The 20,839-nt window shown below is 47.2% G+C and overlaps 1 pseudogene; it reads right to left on the bottom strand.

Moving 5' to 3' along the window:
* Positions 1–322: 322 nt before the first annotated feature.
* On the bottom strand, positions 323–1,059 carry LOC141955697 (prokineticin receptor 2 pseudogene; annotated as a pseudogene).
* Positions 1,060–20,839: the final 19,780 nt, after the last annotated feature.

Genomic DNA, 20,839 nt, shown 5'->3' with positions numbered 1-20,839 from the left:
TCAACTCTTACATCATTGTAGTATGCTTTAATGCATTCATAGATTTTTTTTTTTTTGTTCATCTTAAATTTTAAACAACTGTAAAATGAGTATCTACCTCCCAGATTTACAGATGGGTGAACTGAAGCACAGCATCAGTCAGAGTTACGGGGTTATACAGCAGTCCAGTGAAAAGAGTTCTGGTGGAAATACATAGTAGGCTGCTTTTAGAGGGCTCTCACCAACGGTGGGTATTCCCACAGACAAGAGAGAAGCTTCTGAGAAGGCATTATTTCCTCTTTAGCCCCTCTCCGAAATATGTGAGATTCAAACTGCAGAAAATTTATTTCAGTTTTAGGCAGTCTACCTCCTCTGTGACTGGCATTGCACTTGTTCTCAGGTCGAAATCAGAGCTAGATTTGCTTCCATTATATGTCGATCTCCATCTCGGTAACATGATCTTCTTGAAATACTTCATGGTGTTATTTTTTACAGTTACAAAACACATGGTGTTTATCATGCTGTTACTCATAGCAATGCATTCAACTATATAAAAAGCAGTAAGATAATGCTTCTCTTTCACGAAGATGGTGGGGAAAAAGTCATGGACAATTTTAAAGCCGTAGAAGGGTGCCCAGCAGAGAACATAGGCAGTCAGGATGCACATCAGTACCATAACAGTTTTTCTTCTGCATCGAAGCCTCTTTCTGATGTGTTCTGTCTGAAATGCTGGTATGGTTTTAAACCAGAGCTCCCGTGATATCCTGGCGTAACACAAGGTCATCACAATGATAGGTGCAACAAATTCAATGCCAAAGATAAAGAGGGAGTATGATTTGTAGTACATCTGCTGGTCAGCTGGCCAAATCTGACCACAGAATATTTTCTCCTGGTTTTTCACTATAAATAACACCGTTTCAGTAGCAAAATACACAGATGGAATATCTACAAGTATGGAGACAGTCCAGACCAAGGTGATTATGAAGGTTGCTGTTTGATAATTCATGCGTGGTTTCAGTGGGTGAACAATGGCCAGATACCTGGAACAGACAAATACATCCAAAATGAAGTCTGAAGACACTTAGTCAGAACACAATTCCAAATACAAGTTGTCAGAATTAGGCAGAAGGAAATTGCTGTAGTTGATAAAAGAGAGAGCCTAGCCAACTTGTCTATGAGGAGAGTTAAGAAAATTTTCCAAAGTAAGAGCCTAGAGCTGAGTTCCTAAATCTGGGCAGAAACTCTGGAGCAAGGGGCTGAAGGGTTTGTTAGGAGGGTGGGTACTTGGCAATCTGAAAATCTGAGCATGCATTAGGGTGTCTGGGGATCGTTTTAAGACCTCAGTCCAACTCCCTCCTGTTTACAAGATTGAACTGAAAAAGTTGCAATTTTGCGTTGTGAGCTTGTTAACACAGATCACATGTCTGGGAGTTATGGAAAGACTGGAAGAGGAGAAAGAGAGGGAGCTTTCCTATTACTGACAAATGTGTTTGCAGGACCTAGCACAACACACGGTGTCGTATCGAGGACATGCCGTGACACAGCATCTGGAAGTTCTTTGGTGGGCAGCACGTGTTCAAATGAGAGTTTGAAACATGCAGTAATATACACCTGGCCAGGTGCGGGTAAAAAGACAAACACATAGAAACACGAAAAGGTTTTCCCTAGGCAGAGAACTATTTAAATATGCTTTTTTTTTTTTTTTTACCAAGAGATCAAATATATGTAGCAGTGTTTTTATTATTTTCTTGGCTATTCCATGGGTGCAAAGAGCCAAAGCTGATGCTAATGGTTACAGGTGAGCATGCTTTCAAGCCACCCACAAAGGACTGTGTATCCATTTTCCGCCCATGCAAATTTTTGTTTTGTCTGCTGGAGGCAACTATTGCTAATTAACCTTAAATATGCTTTGTTAAGGCCAAACCATAAAACTTGAGTTTTATGACTCTTTATGACTGTAAAGCTGTGGGTGCACTGAAGTGTTTCACAAAGGACTGAGGAGAAATAAAAGTATATTACTTTCAAGATCCATCAATTTTCCTCAATTCAGTTCAGAAGGGGTAGGACCAAATGGAATTCACTCTGGTTAATTTTTTGTTTGGTTGGAATTTGAGGAGGTTTATTTTTTAAGATGCTATAGATGTAAGAAGGACTTACATTAGAGTACGCTGTCCCGAAAGATTAGGATACTTGTGCTAAAAGGAGATTTTTATCCGAGGCACTCCAGAGATCCCAATACAATTGTGTTTAACACAAAGAATTCTTTCAGTGAAATTCCATATTCATTCAGAGGCTTTTCTATCTGTATATGTTCTATACATAGATAGCATCCACAGGACCTATTAATTCTAAAATAAGCTGGAAGGCCAGTAGTGCTTTCTATCAGCCAGATCTTGGAAGCGGATGAATTATTCATCGCTCTGGGTGCAGGCTAGATGTTAAGGGACAGCAGAATTAGTCAGCCTCATTGTGGAGCTGATAAATGAATGTTTTTAGATTGGGCCCTGTGGAAACAAGGCTGTGGGACGATGTATGTGTATGCATTCATAAGTATGCGTATCTGCTCAGCAGGACATTTGGCTGGATGGGGTAAATCTCTGCAAGAGAGTTGAGGGAGGTTTTCCTGGCTCTCCTTGCTTACCACACTTGGGATGTTACTGTGGAGGGGTCCTGGAGCACATGAGCTGGGTTTGGATGAAACTGCCCTGGAGGATGTACTCAAAAGTACCAGGTGCCCATGGGCATTCAGTCCAGGTGACCCAGCTAAAGCTAAATCCCCCAAAATACTTACAGCATGAATGTTGTACCCTTAGCACCAACTGTTACTCTTCAGATCCTCTCCTTTCACATTGCATTATTTTCTAGTGTAGATGTGGCCTTAAATATGTGAAACTCCTACATTTCATGTGAATAGACAGCAAGGAAGTTGAAAGAGAGCCCTACCAGAGGCAAATCCTGTGGGACAGGCTTACTCTGTCTACACAGGTGAGCCCTTTTAAATGATCTAAACACGAAAAGACTTTTGTTAAGAGCCTATTATTTTTAGAGACCGAAGTCGTCAACACACATGACATAGCCAATGTGGAATGGTTGATTATTAAATGAACAGCATTTCTCTCTGTTTACCAAGTCAAAAGCTCACCCCAAAAAAAAAAAAAAAAAAAAAATTATTTTACTTTATTTTTTCATATCTCACAACTAACATGGAAAATTCCTTCTGAAGAGCTTTGATCTGGAAGACAGATTAAATAAGAAGAGACACCTACAAAACACTGCAAGAAGAGCCTCCATAGATGAGTTATTGAATGAAGAATAAGAAAAGGTCAGATTAATGCTGGGCTCTGCAATCAGGGAAACCAGTCCCTTGAAAACTAAATTATTAAGGGACCTTTAGCATACAAGGATATTAAATTATTTTACAAAATCTTGTCCTACATTAGAATGCCTTATATGGCCAGGCTTTTACAAAACTGTTGGAACAGAAAAAGAAATATGACCTTTGTCTGAGATTTTCTGTGTCCAGCAGCTCAGCTGGAACAGAAGCCCTAAGCAGGCTGCCTGATGCCCAGAAATCCTGTAGAAAGCATCACTGTTCATACCCACATCATCTGCCTGCTGGATGCCTGGTGCATCCAGGACACATCTGATTCACTGAGCTCTGTGTGTGCTGATTGCCTTCACGATTTTCCACATGAAATGTGGGAGCATTGCTTTGATCATTTAATATATGACACACAGACAAGCTACCAGGGGTGAGAGTGCACAGGTATTTCTGGAATAGTAGCTGTAGAGCAGAAATATCCTATCTGCATTTGCTTCCAAAACAGGCTTCTTCTTCCATTCATCCTGTTGCTTCAATTGTCCCACTTTGACCCTTTCTTTCCTGAGGGGTAAGCAAGTGTACGTGGGCAGGAGGCCTCCATCTCCCCTCGTGTTAGCTGTCGGAATGCTGGGATGTTTAGTTTAGGTGGGGTTTGTGGGCTCCTCCTGTCAACACCAGAGATCAGCATTCCCAGGAGGGTAAGTCATTCCCACCTAACATGTGCCTCACTCCCTCTTTCCATTAACTGTCACTACTCATCTGGACAACACACCCAACATTTAAAGAGGTAAAGTTTGGTAAGACACGTCCTACCCTGGCTCTAGACAAATTAATATTGTCATGCCATGACGCTGCTCGCTGCATGTCGTTTAGAACATATTATATTCCCACTTCCCCGGCGGTGAAACAGAAAATTCTTCTTCCCCCTCTATCTTTTTCACACCCTGTCAGTGTAATCTTGAGATTGCTGGAGTTGAGGTGGTCTGGTAGTTACTCTTGCTGCATAGGAACCACATTTAGGACATGATACTATCATCTGAGTTGAACTTCATAGGAAACACTAATATAGAAAAGGTTTGCTGTAATAACAAAATGATACATGGAAGAATAAAGCATAACATTGTTCTGATGTCTCCTGGCCAGGCAGATTTTACCTACAATGGCTGGGTTTTTGTGCAGTGATTAAATATGGAAGGGGATTGTTGCACTTTTCTCCTTCCCCTCTTAATTCCCTTCTTTACTCAGTATTAGGTCATCGATCCATCTCTCATAAGCAGCTATCTTCTCGTAAGAAAGTTTCCCCTAGAACACCTCTTCTCAAGAACAACTTCTTAAGAACAAGAAGGTGTAACACCCACCCCCAGAGCTCTGCTATGCCTTGTAGCCAGCACTGGCTGTGGACCTCATGCTGACAGTACTGCCATCCTGGGTTGGGGCCAATGTCTTCCATTTTGCTCCCAGAAGAGTGGAATTGGGTAAAAGCAAACTGAATTTGACAAACTGTGTTCTTAATTAATTTACATCCCATTAGGATTAGTTAATTGCTGACTAAAGTATCAAGCCATGTAATTATGTATCAAAATAAATGATCTTATTGCACTAAATGAGGCGGCTGGCTACAAAGTGGTGACACACCACTATTCCACGTAGCCTTGCTCCCTGCAGAGCCTGGGCTGAGGTAAGCCAAAGCAGGGAGATTCCTCCAGTCGCAGACACACTGGTCTTCACTTACCCAGCACACCCCTAATACAGCTCACAGCAGGTATCCAACACCTCTCTGTCCATCCCACCGCCTCTTCCCCAAAGAGGGAACACTCTGAAGGGCAGGATCAAATCCTTCCCCTGGAGCCAGTGAGTCAAACCCCAGCTGGGGATCCCACTGCTCCGAGACGGGGGTGCCCTGATTAACCACAGTGCTCCTCCCAGCACCCACACCCTCCTCTCCTGAGAGACATGAGTTGTTCTGTAGATGCTGGGGTTGACACGTAAGCACACTCAGGTCAAGTGGCACTGCCCTGATCCACCCGCTGACAGCAGAGGGGGACACAGACCCAAGTCTTTGTGACCCCCTATCCGATGCTCTACCCACTGCCCTTTGCTGCCACCACCAGCATTAAGTGAATACCTAATGTCTTGGAGGGGATCAGAGGACATTCCAGTGACCATCAGACCCTGTGACAACCACCTGACCTGAGCCAAACCTGATTCTGGTATTACTGACTTGACTCTTTGTTCTGTTGAGATGCATGGAGGCTTCTTCCCACCGGAGGCAATGGCAGTTTTTATGTATAGAAGTATTCACACTGATAGCCAGAAGAGTTAATCCTTTTTTGATTTTTTTTTTTTTTTGTGGCCACAAACAGGTAACTAAATTTAACATGCTGGGGACAGAAGGCCCGTCTCACACAGATAGCTGAGGTCAATGGGGTACCAGTCTGAGGCAGAGGTGTAAGGATAATGCAATGCGATGTGGGCACATACACAGACAGGACAACAGAAACACAAGTAACAGGAAAAAAGCCTCCATCTTGAAGGAGGAAAGTAGGAAAGAAAGTATCATCTTAGGACGGCTTCCCCGTCTAGCTTTGGCGCTTTCCTCTCCAGTTCACTGGTGGATACACGTTGTTCGACTGAGCAAATTCAGTGTGACACTCGGAGAAGCCATCCATAAAAAACCAGGAGATTTTTGTCAGGTTGCATAAATGAATCAGCCAAAGTGAATCACACTGCGTAGGAGACAGAACCATCTGAAGAAGAACAAAATAACCTATTTCTCACAAGGTCTAGATTTCACCTTAAATTCAAATGCCAATTGGAAGTGACATTGAGGGTAGTGGACTTTGTGAGATGTTAAATGAAAAAGCACAGGCAGGATAAAGAGTCTGAAAGTGCCTGTGTTGTCAATAAGGCAACAGGAAAAGCCAAGGGCTGTGAGATGCACCAGGACAGGACTGGGTGCAGAGCGGTTAAAAGGTTCTTTTTAATATCCCAAAAATGCAAGTCTGAATCATACTTCAGGTGTCTGCTAAAAGATGACCCCAGCTGAACTTACTTTACAGTGCTGGAAACTAAAACTGATCAGGTTTGACACAGCCATAGCATTCCTCTGCAGCTCGTGGCTAAACAACCAAGTTGCCTTAACGCTGCTAGGTGGGAGGGTGGTATCTGATCTTGGGTGAAACTGTGAGGTTACGGGCACAGCTCCTGAGAGGAGGTGGCAAAAGAACAAGGTTATGTTTGCCAGGAAATCTGCCTGTTCTTTAGAGTTCAGTTACCTATTACTAATTAAACAACTACTAATAAAACAGTTCATTTGTTGCTTTAAAATAGGTTAAGTACACTGAAACACACAAACAAACAAAAAAAAAATCAAGCGAAAACAAAAAAAAAATTAATGGGGAAAAACCTTGGGTTTGACCTTTACAAGTAAACCCAGTGTTATGTACTGACACCGTGTTTCTAGAGCCCTGTCCCCTGTGTGGCCGCCTGCAGCTCCGCACAGCAGCGGGGCTCTTCTCAACCCCGGGCTCTGCCCAGGGACACGAGAAATCACAGCGCTGCCAACTCACAGCAAAGGCTCCAGGCTCTCGCCTGTGAAGCAAAACCCTTCACATCTGCACTTACGCATTTCATACAAAGTCCACCAGCAATCCCAAATGCTGAGTATACCATAAAAACAACCCCTGGCTGCTATTGGTACGTGTGCGGCCGGTCATGTGTTACCAAGAGCAGAAACCCAGGGTCTGGAGCATCACTTCACCGTGGGTATATCCCAGACACACCCGATCCCAGAGATCCCGGCACCACTGCCCGGGGTTCCTCCTGCACCAAAAAGAGTTCTGACACTTCTATACATTCCCTTCCTATTTACCCTCAGCAGCAGCCAGGGCATTAATTCTTGTTTCTCAAGCCGTTACACTCTTCCCTTGATTAAAGTGTTTCACAGACATCCCAGGTCAGACTCTAAACCAGATCTCTACGAACCTTGGCAGATGGTGTCTGAAGGGTAATGCCTGGTACCTGCTGGGAGTCTGACAGCAGCATTCCCTAGAGACAACTCACCTCCATCTTTCCAAAATCCACTAAAATATCCACAGGCCCAGTTATACTGAGAAGGACCGAGAAAACGAATCCATTGTTCAATCTCACTGTTGCCCAAAATTCAAGTTCCACACGGACTTGGCGCCTAGAAACACCTACACCTGCCGCTGCCGGGCGCTCTCCAGGGGGCTGAAGCGGCGCTGCCCGCCCCTGACCGTGCTGTCCGCGCTGCCCTCACCCCCAGCAGCGATGGCCAGGCTGCAGGCAGGGGGCGCTGGGCAGGGGTTTGGTTTCTCACCGGCACTGTTTGAGCTCGGCCTGCCCAGCGCAGTCTGGCTGAGGCTCCTCAAGCCCCGGGTGTGCTGAGCGGGGGCAGTGTCAGAGGTCCCAGCACCGCCCCTCGCTGTCTGCTCGGCCCCTGGTGTGCAGAGGAGGTTCAGATTTCCCCTGCCATGGCTGGGCAGCTCCTGGCAGCAGAGGACTCCCTGACCCACGGCGTGTCTGTGGTGGGCACGGGAGAAGGGGACAGGGCTGGGGGGTGGGTGTCATTCTGGGGTCTCTTTAATTGCCAAGCGCCCCCCAGACGGCTGTCGAACGGGGGAAACTCCGCTCGATGCGTTCACTGGCACGTGACGGTCTTTCTGGAGCTTCCTTTAAAACACACAAGTTTTTCTGTGTCTGGGCGCTGCGGTCCCCGCCTCTGCAGTCACACAAAACCCACCATGAACATCTGGGGTGCGCTGCCAGTCTGCCGAGAGCCCGGGCAGAAAGAGCCGTTCTGCCCCGCGGTGATGTCCCAGGTGACGTCAGCACGAAGCGCAGGGGCCAGGTGGGAAGGGCAGGGGAAGCTCGCGCTGGTGCTGATGGCCCCCGCGGAGCTGGAGGAGGTGCCGCTCTCCAGGGGCTCCAGCGGGGACCACGGGGCCCTGTCAGCGGCCCCCAGCCTTGGCTGCACTTGGGGACCAGCAGCCCCCGGTTCTCGGCCTTTGCAGGGCAGGTGTCTGTGAGCTGTGGGCAGGGCTGGGGATCCCACCTGGAGCCAAAGGCTTGCTGCAGCCTTCTCTGCTGGCCTGGGGCACCTCGGGGCAGCCCTTCTCTCCAGGCACCTCCCTGCAGCCCAGAGGTTGTCCCCAACGCTCGCTCGGAGCTCAGGGGGACGAGTGGCACAATGTGCGTGCAGGGAGCAGGGGAGGGAAGAGGCACGAGGACTCCACGCCAGGTCAGACAGCCTGGGCCAGGGGCTTCACCTCCGCTGTGGCTCTCCCTTTCCCAGGCAGCCCCTGCCCTTCTGCTCCCACACATGCACACGAAGACACCCCCCTGAGATCCAATACCTGTCCAGGCCTCAGCCCCTGCCCCACGGTTCCCCAGAGCTGCCTGGGGCAGACACCAGCCCATGGGGCTCCCAGAGCTGTCGGGGGGAGCAGAGGTCCCAGGAAGGACCAAGGGGGAGAAAGCCAGCCTGCCCCCAGCTCTGCTCTGCCTGGGAAAGCCCAGCCCAGCCCAGCCCAGCCCCACGTCTGCGGGGAGAGCAGCTGGGAGAGGGGCAGGGGGAGGGGGCTGCCTCCAAACCCAGCTCAGCTCCCCTCAGGGCTTGAGCCCGCTGCTTCTGCCTGACAGAAGTGACTGAGGAGCTCCTGGTCCAGGTCTGCTATGGGCTTCGGAGGAATGACAAAGACCTGCTCTATTCAGCCTAAGAATAACTGCTGTATTTAGAAAAAGGGTACAACGGGTGCTTGAGGGCCTCCAGAGCAGAAGGGGTGGTTGGGGCACCCAGAGCTCTCGTGCGTGGAGCAATCGCTACTTCTTGTCACGTTTCTTGTTGGTTTTGATCAGGAGCAGCCCCTGCTTCTTGATGTCTTCCCGGGTGAGGACACGGTCATGGTCTTCACCATCAGAAGCAGGGGGGTCTGGAGGAGACAGCAGAGAGGAGCGGGCTGGGGAGGGTCTGCGGGGCCACCTCCGCTGTGCCCGTGTCCCCGGGGAGATGTGGCCCGTTTTGGAGGGCTGGTGGCATCCCAGAGAGCCCCGTGCCAGGCCCTCGGGCACGCCGTACATCCCTGCTGAGCTACAAATAGGACAGGAAATGCAAGCGTGTACATGTGTTTGCCCATCAATAAAACCAAGATCCCTCTGCCAGAGAAAATCCCAGAAGTTTGACTTGCAGAAAAAGACATTGGAAGGAAACTGCCTTCCCAGCACCACGCTCCCAAACCCACTTAGATTAGGTTTCTGTATCTCAAGATCTTCACCCTGTTGTGCTCCAGGTGCTGAACACAGAAACCAAGGAAACAACTCCCCACCTGGGTGAGTCTTCCCAGGAAGACTGTTTTGCCACAGACAGTGTGCAAGCTCATAGCCAGCAGAAGTCAGTGCTAAGGGCAGAGCTGCGTGGGAAAGTGCCTGTTTGCCCCTTCCCCACCTGCCTTGGGCCACAGTGGGAGCTACACACACGTCTTCCAAGCACCCAAATTAACAGTTTTGGTCCGTAGCCCATTCAGTGATAGACATCAACCAGCTTTTCAGAACTATTAGATAAGACGCCATGAGATTGTCATAAGAATATGTTATTAAAGTCAAAAGGAAATTGCCTGGTTTCTACCATAATCAATCCTCGCTGACTGTGAGATAATGTAAACCAGTCCCTCAGGGAAACAGACCGAGACAGATATCCAAGAGTCCTGCAGAACATCCCTCAAGACCCAAAGCCCCACTTCCCAAAATTACAGGCCAAAGACGAGTCAGAAATGACTCAGTGCTTCACCTTCTCAAGGGGCACAAAGCACAGTTCCATACACACAACCACACAAGCTGCTTTTCCAGCAAAGCCTCGCGCTTCACACCTGCGTCTCTTCCGCACGCTTGTTTACAGCAGATGATGTGTAACAACACCCCTCCTAAAAACCACCAGCCCACTGTTGTTCAGGTAGTGCTGACCCTCACAGGGACCCAGCCTCAGTGACCCGGGTCAGGATGAGCCCCCACATGGGGAGCACTTGAGGGCACAGACACAGACCCAGACACCCTGCCATGAGCCGCTGGCACTGAGGCTCCGGCCAGGCCGGTGGCAAAAGGAACGTCATTTCCTCTTGCCAAAGCTGAACTGTGCTATTACAAGAAAAACCCGCAGTGTTGTTTGGCACAGGTGTAAGTACTCTGTGAAATACAAAAACAGTTTAATGCCATGTTACAGCGTCCAGCTCCTTCTGCAGAGCTGAGATAAGGCTCCTTCCATCCTCTTACGCCACGCTCTTCTGCTGAGAAAGCTTCTAGGAGAGGCTCCATCTCTGCTTTTCCACAGCACCCGGTGAAACGCCACCCCCACCTCGTGCCAGGCCTTTGCAACCAACAGCAGAAGAGAGATGTCAGAATATCAGCTCTGACACGAACAATGAAAGGTCGATACTTTGCCTGCTTTGGCAGCCCAGGTATCAGGAAAGAAAGCAAAATTGTGGCTCATCTCATAACAGGAAAGAAAAAGCAGCTCCCACGGTGCATAACTAGTGCTGCCCTTCACCCCCCGGGACAGCACACCGACCAAGGCGAGGGTGGATGCTCTGCAGTTGAGAGCCACTGACAAACCACACTGAGCACTGGGCAGCCACAGCAGATCGGGAGGTGTGAGTGGGGGCCACGTGTGGGCAGGCTCACTGCCAGCCGCGTGTGGAACAACCAATCCTCTTTGTCTGGCAGAACAGGGACACCTTTACTGCACCCCAAAACACCTTGTTCAAGCAACATCTTGATTTGGCAACAGATGCTGCACTCCCACGGGACATCCTGGTGCTACTCTCCCCTTGGATACAGAAATGACATCAACAGGCCGCCTCCTCCACGCTTCTCCCAGGAATTACCATCAGCAGATCATTACTCTGTGCACTGGTTTGTGGACTTCTGCTCAACTGTGTCATTCGCCTGGCAAGAACCTTCAAAAAATGCACAGGAGAAACACCCTGAGAAATGCAGCACAACACTGGTGAGGAATAGCAGGCAGATGGGCTGGACTGCTGCAGGCTCAGCCCTGATCATCTCCAACAACAGATGTGGTCAGGGGAAGGCTGCAAATAAGGAGGAAGCGCAATACTCGGGGGGACCTCAGACTTCCAGAATTTTCTACATCTATCAGCTCTGCTTCACTACCCATTTACTGAGTAATTCGTAACAGACTAAAGAACAGCAAGAGACGCGGGATCTACCACCCAAGGCAAAAATAAGTCTTCATTCAGAGATCACAAAGCGCTTTACAAAGGAAGCCGGTATGATACCACATGGCAAAGACAGACTGTCCAGCCAGAGGTTACCTTTGAAGTAATTTTTTCTTTTTTTCCTCTTTTTCGCTGGGCACTCACAAGTCTTACACAGAAAAGGCCTCAAGATCTCTTGTCATGTTGTTTATGAATTGTAATTTTTTTCAATAGCCCAGGTTTAAAGAAGAAAGATTTGAACATGGGAAAGGGTGAAGTGTCCCTGTGACAAATCCAGACTCTAATGCTAGAAGTAGCCCCCAAGCAGTGAGAGGATATTTCTTAAAGCTTATTTTAAAATGTAGAATTCTGAACCAAAGTAGCAGAAGTCAAAATCTAGCCCAGACACTGAGCTCTTGCAGAGAAGAGCATGTTTTTCTTTTAGGAATCTTTCACCCATTCAAAGCTAGAGAAAGTTTTTGGAGAGCTCTAAATGTGCACATCATTTTCAGTTGATTCTAGATTTGACAGTGAGGTACCCCAGCCCTATTCCGTTTGGTTAACGTATGGCTAACAGTGCTTGCATACTCTAAAAAGTGCTGCCTGTAACACTTTGTCTGTAAACCTTGTATCTTAGACACCTTATACCTTAACACTCGTTGCCCCATTTCAAATAAAACTCCAGCCAAGTTCATGAAAAGTTTTTTCACCCTCTCTCTACCCTCGCAGTCACCGGTTCCCAAAGGGCTCTCAGCAAGCATTGCGAGTGGGGCCATTTACAGTCCCCGTGGAGGTCAACGGCTAACGTAGGGACACTTCTTAGGGAAGAGTGCCAGAGGGGACCCGGAAACCTCTCCTGTGGCAAATGGACACAAGCGTCTTGAACATGCTCTTCTCCGGGACACATTTTGTTCATTTTGTTTCCTGTCAACTCAGACTGTCTTGCTCTCTCTCACACACACCCCCCCTCCGTATTTACATTGCAAATGGCACTATCAGCATCGTGAAACTTTTTGTTTTAGAAAACAAGAACGTTCATCTCAAAATTGTGTCAACAAAATACGCCTACTTGATTACTTCCCAACCCGTCCAAAAACTTTTAGGATATTATTATTACTGTTACGCATGCCTGCGGTTTATAAATACGAAGGTTAATAAAGCCATTTCATTCCCTGGGAACAAGTCTAGTCTGGTCTGTCCTCCCAGTTTATCACAGTCTCCCAGCCGGGGGAGATAATCTACATTACGAAATGGTGTCCCTATGATTAACAGCAGTCTTGCAGGCTACAAACATACCCATTAGATTTCACATTTTATCTGATAAATACATTTCAGGGGAGTAACTCTGGAGGACAGAGAAAGTGTGCCACAACTGTCAGAAGTCCACTTAATTACTAAATCCACTAGGAACCACCATCGCCTTCTGCTGCTGCATAAAAGCAACCTGCAGAACAGGCCCAAGTTCTCAGCCTAAAACCAAGCAGCTGGAAGGGTAAATGCAGGGAAAACCCAGACTCTAACCCACCTGGCTGTGCATCACCAGCCCTGCCTGGCCCCACAGCCTTGGATCATCCAGCACCTGAGAGAAGCAGCCTCAGACCTCCCCTGCCCGCCTTCACACCCTGCTTGTATCACACACTGGTGGGTTTCATGCCCCGCAGTTCCCTCCACTAAAGCACAGGCATTACCTGCACCCACAGAAAGGTTTGACTCCACTTCAGGACCCTCATAAGCATCACCTGCAACTATAGCACCTGCAGCAAGTTCCAAAAGTCCAATTACTCAGAAAAAAAAGGGCTGGATTTTAGGAGCTGTGAAGTAGTCCTCACCACACAGTGTGACATTTGGTAACAAACAGTGGAATTTACCTTTGCATCACCTATCCTTTCATCTATTTGAATGATTTCCTGTTGCCACCCAACCTGGTGCCAATTCCTGTGCTCAGATCCAGTGCTCCGAGGGCACCACCATCACCCCGAACCGTGTACCTTGACCCTCAGCAGCTCTTTACAAATCCATCCCTTTTTCCAAGGGAGAGTGTGTAATAGCTCTACCAGGAAGAGGTTCTGGCATTCACCTTGAACTCCTGAATGCATCTGCCTGATCCTAATGACAGCAAGAACCCAGCACCTGTCTCACGCCCTTTGACAAGACTTTGTAAAGTGCAAGGAAGCAGAAGCATATGGGAAAAAAGCTGTAGAACAAAACTCAGCCTTGATTTCCATCAAGTCAGGCAACAGGAGATGGATGGAAAATGAAATTAAGATCACCTGCAGAGATGGGAGCAAACATTTATTAGACACACTCACCTCCACAGCCTCACTCTGCCATCCCATAAAGGCAGGACAACAAAGAATTATGACTCCCTGTGACTGCACATCTGTCTCATCTGCTGGTGATTCCCACAAGAGGCAACATGTGCCTGAAAAAGAGATCACAGCTGGACCCTAAATCATTTCAAACCGACTCTATTGCACAAGGCAGCACCTGCTATTCCATCTCCCATATGCAAGGAGTTACACTGACACCTGCCAAATCCGTGCTGAAAACTGTCAGGCACATTTCAAATGCAGGTAACTCGTGTAGGAAGAAATGTCTGTGCCATAACCATGAAATGCACAAGGTTTCCTCAAACTTGCCAGCTCGTATGTGGATAGTTCAGATACTGAAACCCAAAGCACTTGCATGTGCTGGTAGGAATTACTGCAAGACAACAGATCTCATCAGTATAAAACAAAAGTGTCAGACTAATTCTACGCAGTTCAACATTCTCCAAGAAAAAAAAATGGCTAAAGGAAAAACAAAACTCACCTGAAAAAGAAAAATTCTCATGGCACAAACTCATAGCCACTAAAGTGAGGGTGTGCCTTGAAACAAGATGCACTGGGTTTAATCAACTGCATCTTCTCACCTGGGAGAAAGAGTCTGACCACGATAAATTACTTTCATGAATGCAGATCACCCTGGTCCTTCACAGCAAATCTTCAGCATTTATCTTCATTCTAGTAAAGAACTGCACCTACGGATCATTTTACAATTCAAGTGTTTGCATAAACCTGTTGCACGTCAGCGCGCACATTCCCCAGAAGATTCACCAAGACAAAGTCATTCTTTCTGCCAGCTAGTGACAGGGACAGCCATCAGGTCAGGCTCCCTCAGGAAATATTTACACAGCTGTATCCTACCACCCCTCTGGAAACGACACCCCCCTTGGAGGGAGCTGAGAGGTCACACCCCAGTCATGGCTGAGGGCCCTTTCTCCATGCCCTGTCTGCTGGCAGGAGCATGGAACCAGAAGCGCAGACTGCAGCCAGGCAGATCAGCCCTGTGGAACAGGAATAGAGGGGCCAGGAATGAGAACGACATCAGTTCAGGTTTCAGAATCAAGCCAGAAACCTGGGACGTGGCCCCTGAACTGCGGTTCTGTACTATCAGTGACCGTGCAAGGCTGACCCACAGCTGTGGGCCCTACTGTCTCATCAGCTGGCAGCAGCTCATCTCCAGACGGGCCGGGACACTTCCACACATGCCAAGAGTGGGTGCCAGTCCCACACCGACACCTGCACTCTCGGGATTTAACCCTCTACAGAGGCAAGAGGGCAGCATTCAGCTGTCACGGCAGAACAACTATTTGGCATCTCCTCCTAGGAAAAGGCAGCAGATCAAACACTGCAGCTCCCAACTCCAGACGAGCATCTGTGCTCAGACAGAAGCTGTCCTTGGATCAGAGGGGCGACTTCAGCCAGAGCCACGCGAGCCTGATCCACCCAGAGATATTGTACTGCTGCAGGACCTCGTGCGTGCAGCACACAGGCCTCTCGCTGCCCAAGCAGAGCAGGGAGAGGGGAGAGAGTCGTCCGAATGATGCCTCAGCCAAAGTCTCAGACAGCAATGGATTGTCACTGCCTGTGTACAAACCCACACCACACTGACTTCAGCTGTGCTCACCACCAGAACAACCAGCATAAAGTGTTTTATTGCTGCGCTCACTCCTTATTCATCAGCTGGACTACGATATGTGGTTTCCCTGGTTTGCAATACTCTATGATCATAGTGTTGCCATATTTTGTCAGTGCTCTGTGCATCTTGTTTAAACCGCAGGCTGTGGATCTTATCTTATTTAAGCGAGGTTTCTTATTCTGTGCTTCTTGCTCCCAGGGAGGCTGCACAGGAGTAATGGTGGGGGCTGGAGGAACAGATGGGGCCTGCTGTGATTCCTTGTAAATATGAACTGAACTTGTCCTAATGTACTTGAATGAAGCCAGAGTGACTGCCTGATGTCTGACAAAAATAGCACAAGTCAAGGCACTTGTAGCTGGCTTTTTCAGGCAGTCTTCATAGGGAGCTTTTGATATTGATTGATTTCTGGAAGGCAAGACAGCACTGGGGAAAGGAAACTGCAGCCTGGCTAAATGATTTCTTCACTGTAGGCAGTGTCCAGGGCACCTGCTAACCAGGTCCTTACTGCCGTTTACGAACACAGAAAATGAGTTATCTGTAAGGAAAGTTTCAGTAGAAGTAAGGCTGAATTTGCACCTCTGATTCTGATGCAAACAAGAGATTACTGGGCAGTGCCTACATCTCAAATGCACGCCTGTGTTTTAATGCAGGCTGTCAAGGTCTTTTCAGGGGTACTTCTGAACTGCAGGTTGTGTGCCTGACTGGTGCTGAGTCCTGGGATGAGCCAGCTCCTGCTGATAGTTTTAGCTCAGAGGATGTGATAGGCTGGAAACCATTTTGTTGTGGAGCCCAGATGTCGGAGGTGTGGATATGTTGCTGATGGCCCCCTGGCCCGGAGATGTGGGAAGTTTTGCTAACAGTCTGGTAAGGATTTTGTTTTCTGCTGGAACAGGTTTCCAGATGGCTGTAACAGATGATTGCCTTTCTGCTTGCTGTGGCTATCTGCAGAAGGGCCCTCCTGTTTGTTTGGATTTAACCAGTGTAAGGGCTTTGCGGGAGGACTGGCTGAAACAGCCTTCTCTCTATGGAGATCACTAGCATTTGTGTAGAAAAGCAGAGGTTCGGTCAGTAAAGCTCACAGTGTATTATTGTGCTCAGACCATGATCTGCCTCCTGGAGATGCTGTTCAGCTGGATTCATATTCCAACTAAATCTTTCCAAGTCCTACAGAACAGAGTCCCATGGGCTCATGATGTAGTCAGAGTGCTCAAGTGGCAATGTGTGATTTGCCATTGCTTTGCCAAGGCAAAGCCCATTTCAAGATAACAGCCCCACAAAAAGCCCAGGACTGTGTTGTGGTAAGGTATTGGCTGTCTTTTTCTACCTGCCAATCCACAGACATGTGGCGCTCAGATCACAGCTAACCCTTGCAGGAGGTTAAAACCTTTGCGGGAACAAAAGCACAAACGCCAATATGGTGGTTGCTATTTGCTCGATTTATTAAGTGCAATTGCTTTATATACGCCTTTCTGCACATCGCGAGGTCTTTAGTTCCCTGTTCTCTCTGTGCATTGTGAGATCTTTCATGCGCCTCTATTCTTCCTGTACATCGAGAGATCTTCCGAGCGCCTCTCCCTACACTTCCCCCTCCCCAGGCTTTACCAACCATGTGTCAGAGTTGTATAAGGCCGATGCCTCCCAGATCTCCCCTTTCTTTGTTTTGCAGCGGCACCTGCAAGACTTGTTTGAGAGCTGTATCAATTAAAGGTTAGACAAACTTCAAAAACACAGCATACTTAGAATAGTTCCACAGAAGGCTAAAAGAATACAGCAGTTATAATTACTAGTTAAAAGGTAACCTGATTTCACTACTTATAATTAAGGGATATGACTAAATACTACAAAAATAAACAGTAAGGAAAATACAGAGTAGCACACTTAATTAATAGGAGTACTAACATTCAGATCAGCAATTGCTAGGGAACCCTGGATGCAGCGAGAATTCAGAGTGCCCTTCCTCACAAACTGGAAACCCTACGCGATGTGTCTGTCCGTAGGTGAGGCATCCAAAGTCGCTGCAAGCAGGTCCGGCCTCTAAATCAACAGGCCAAAATAACTGGCAACTTTCTTTGAGCGAAAACATGTGATTCCATCCTCCTGTTGGGTTCCACCCAGAGCCTGGCCAGTACTCCAGGGGGAAAACCAAGGGAGTTTCTAATAAGGTTAAACATTTGAGTTCTTAATTCTTAATATTGCTAAACAAAGAAAGTTGAATACACACATTCTTACAGCATTTCATCCTTATTAATAACTACATTCCATCTAAACTACATCTTTCACTAGTGACTAGTAAGCCTAAATATTTCATTAAGGCAACTGTAGTGTAGTTTGTTCTGTTGCAGTAGAAAACATTACCCAGACATTCTGCTTAAATGATCAGTTGAAGAGATTGCAAACAGCTGGTACAGGGGGACCCACAGCTGGATCCTGAGTGCTGGCTGCCTCTCACCCTCAGGTGTGGTGGCACACACCTTGTCAGTAATCACCAGGGACTGTGACCTGTGAACATACAAGCATAACCTCTTCCCCAGGTTATTAAAAGAAAATGGTTCTATTTGTACCACATCCCTCCACCATCCACTAATTTGACCTTGCCAAATGGTTGTGGGGTTGCCGCCAGAATTAATATTTTGGGTAGTGGTGTTGACCTGTGAAAAGGTCATCTTTGCCCAACTATTTTTTGATACCAGTTCAATAAACTCTTATGGATTAAAGTATGGAACTCTTAATAGACATGTTTGGAACGGATCAGATGGCGTTGCCATAGATAGACAAAAGGGTTCTTTTCCCGTCTCATTTGCTATAGTTACCCATACGTTAGGTCTGGGTGAGATGGTTCGTTTAGTGAAAGATCCAAGTAGCCAAAGGCCACAGAAAATCTACAAAAACTTTTAAGAAGAAGTGGTTGTTTCAGGTTTTACACATCGTGCAGGTATCCATTTAATTAAACCATCCTTTTCCACTGCTGCGTACCTACGCCCAAACACTCTCAGCGACCAGCCCAATTCCCATGCCATCGCTCCCGGTTCCTTGACCTGAACTAAAGAATAGTTTTTTGTCGCCTGGGTTAGCATAAAGTGTTTCCACAGGGGAGGTGTGGACTCGTCGCCTCTACAAAATGATTTAAAGCATAAAGGGCGCGGGACAAAAGAGTCTGCTGTCGGTCTGTGGGTATTGTCCCCTTATGACCTTCCCCCTCCCCAAGCTGTTGTAGTTTGGCTTTTAGGGTGCGATGCGCACGTTCCACTATTGCTTGTCCTTGACTGTTGTAGGGCAGGCCGTGTACTAATTTGATGTCCCATAATGCACACCATTCTTTAGTACGTTTAGCGATGAAACAAGGGCCGTTATCTGTCTTGATTTCTTGTGGCTTCCCTAATAAGGCGATGACGCCCTCCCAATGAACAATAATGTGTCTGGCTGTTTGTTTGCGAGCCATTGTGGCTAATAAGATGTCAATGGTTACTATGAGGTATTTCTTTAGTTTTAGTAGGTCACATTCTGTTATGTCAGTTTGCCATATCTGATTGGAAGAGAAACCCCTTGAATTGACACCTGCTTCCCACAGTGGGCCCTTGTGACAGTAGGGACAAAGTGCCACTATATATTTCTCTGTCACAAGCAAAAAACAACATGTTTTCGCTAAGGCTTTTGCTCCGAGGTGTAGAAAGGCATGTAAATGCTTTGCAGCATCTAGTGACCATATACCCCATGCCTCCTGGTCAGCGTGATGATTGCCTTCTATGATTGGACCAGGTAGGGACTGGTGACTGTTCACATGTGTAAGAAAGGCCTGTCCTTCACGTTGTTGTAGAGCGTCATAAAGTAAAGTTGACGCTTCTGTCTGTACAAATCCTACTGTTGTCGTTTTGTGTACAAGTTTATAAACATATAGAGAGTCTGTAACAATATTAATTGGATTCTCTGTTTCCTGCTGGAGTGCCGTCTGGACCGCTTTGGCTTCCAACCATTGTACTGATTTGTCAGTCTGAGTCCACAATTTCTTTTTCCAGCATCCTTCAGCTTTCCATACGACTGCAGCTGTTTGGGATTGTGATGAGGCATCTGTAAAGGTAGTTGTGCCAGTAAGAGTGCGCATGACTAGAGGTAGTGTGAGTTGTAGCTTAAAGTGTTTTCAAGTGTGAAACCCATTGTAGACCCTTTCCGGTTACTATGGAGCCTGGAAAGTCAAAGATGGTACATAAGTCTTCCAAACGCGTAACCATGTCGTCCCACACTTGCTGCTTCCAGAGGATGAGTACTGTGTCAGGTTCCTTCCCAAAGTGTTGAAGGGTCATATTACATAGGCACCCTATAAGCGACTATGGTAACAAAGGCGGACTTGTTGGTATTTTGGTAAGCCCAGGCTAAAGGTGCAGGCTTGCTGTCTGTGCCTTGAAATCGGATGCCTATTGTGCCATGGTCAGAAATAAAGCACCCTGCTGTGATTGACTGTTTTGGATCCCATTGCTGCAAAGGTCTCTGTTGTTGTAAAATAGCTTGTATAAGTGTTAAATTGTCCTGACACTCCTTTGTGAGTTTCTTTGGTTCCCACAAGTGTTCTCCTTGCAGCAATTCATAAAAGGGTTGCGTAAGTCACAAAGGAATACAGATAAAGCTGCAGAGCCACTGCAAGGCTCCTACTAATTTCTGAACATCATGAAGAGTAGCAATATTTGGAGCAAGAGCTATTGGTTGTGGACTTATATGGTTCCCAGCTAAAGTCATGCCCAAATATTGTAATCACGTACCTCGCTGGATCTTTGCCTCAGCAATGCTCAAATTATGTTGTTGCAACAAGGCTCTGGCACACTGGAACAGGTGTTCCGCTTGCTGTTCTGTAGGTGCTGCTAATAATATGTCATCCTTATAGTGTACCACGTGATGGTCAGTCTTACCTTCTCTCAAGAGCACGATGGCTTTGGCCACATACAGCTGACAAATGACAGGTGAGTTTTTCATACCTTGATGCAGTACAGTCCATTGCCAACGCTGAGCTGGTTGAGCGAGGTTCACAGAAGGCACGGTAAAAGCAAATCTTTGTCAGTGGGATGTAAAGGGATGCTGAAAAAACAATCTTTGATATCAATAATCACAATGGACCTGTCTTTCGGTATGGTGGAACCCCAGGGCAATCCAGGTTGCAGGACACCCACTGCCTGCATCTGTTGATTTACAGCCCTGAGGTCATGGAGTAAGCGCCACTTAGTCTTATCTTTCTTTTGGATAACGAACACAGGGGTATTCCAAGGGCTTGTAGAGGGTTCCAAATGACCTGTCTGTACTTCTCTTTCCACTAATAGTTGAAGTGCACTTAGTTTTACTGAGTTAAGTGACCACTGCTCGACCCACA

The sequence above is a fragment of the Athene noctua genome, unplaced genomic scaffold (assembly GCF_965140245.1).
Source record: "Athene noctua unplaced genomic scaffold, bAthNoc1.hap1.1 HAP1_HAP1_scaffold_403, whole genome shotgun sequence".
Taxonomy (NCBI): Eukaryota; Metazoa; Chordata; class Aves; order Strigiformes; family Strigidae; genus Athene; species Athene noctua.
The sequence above is the reverse complement of the archived record's forward strand: the minus strand, read 5'-3'. Positions and strand labels throughout refer to the sequence as shown.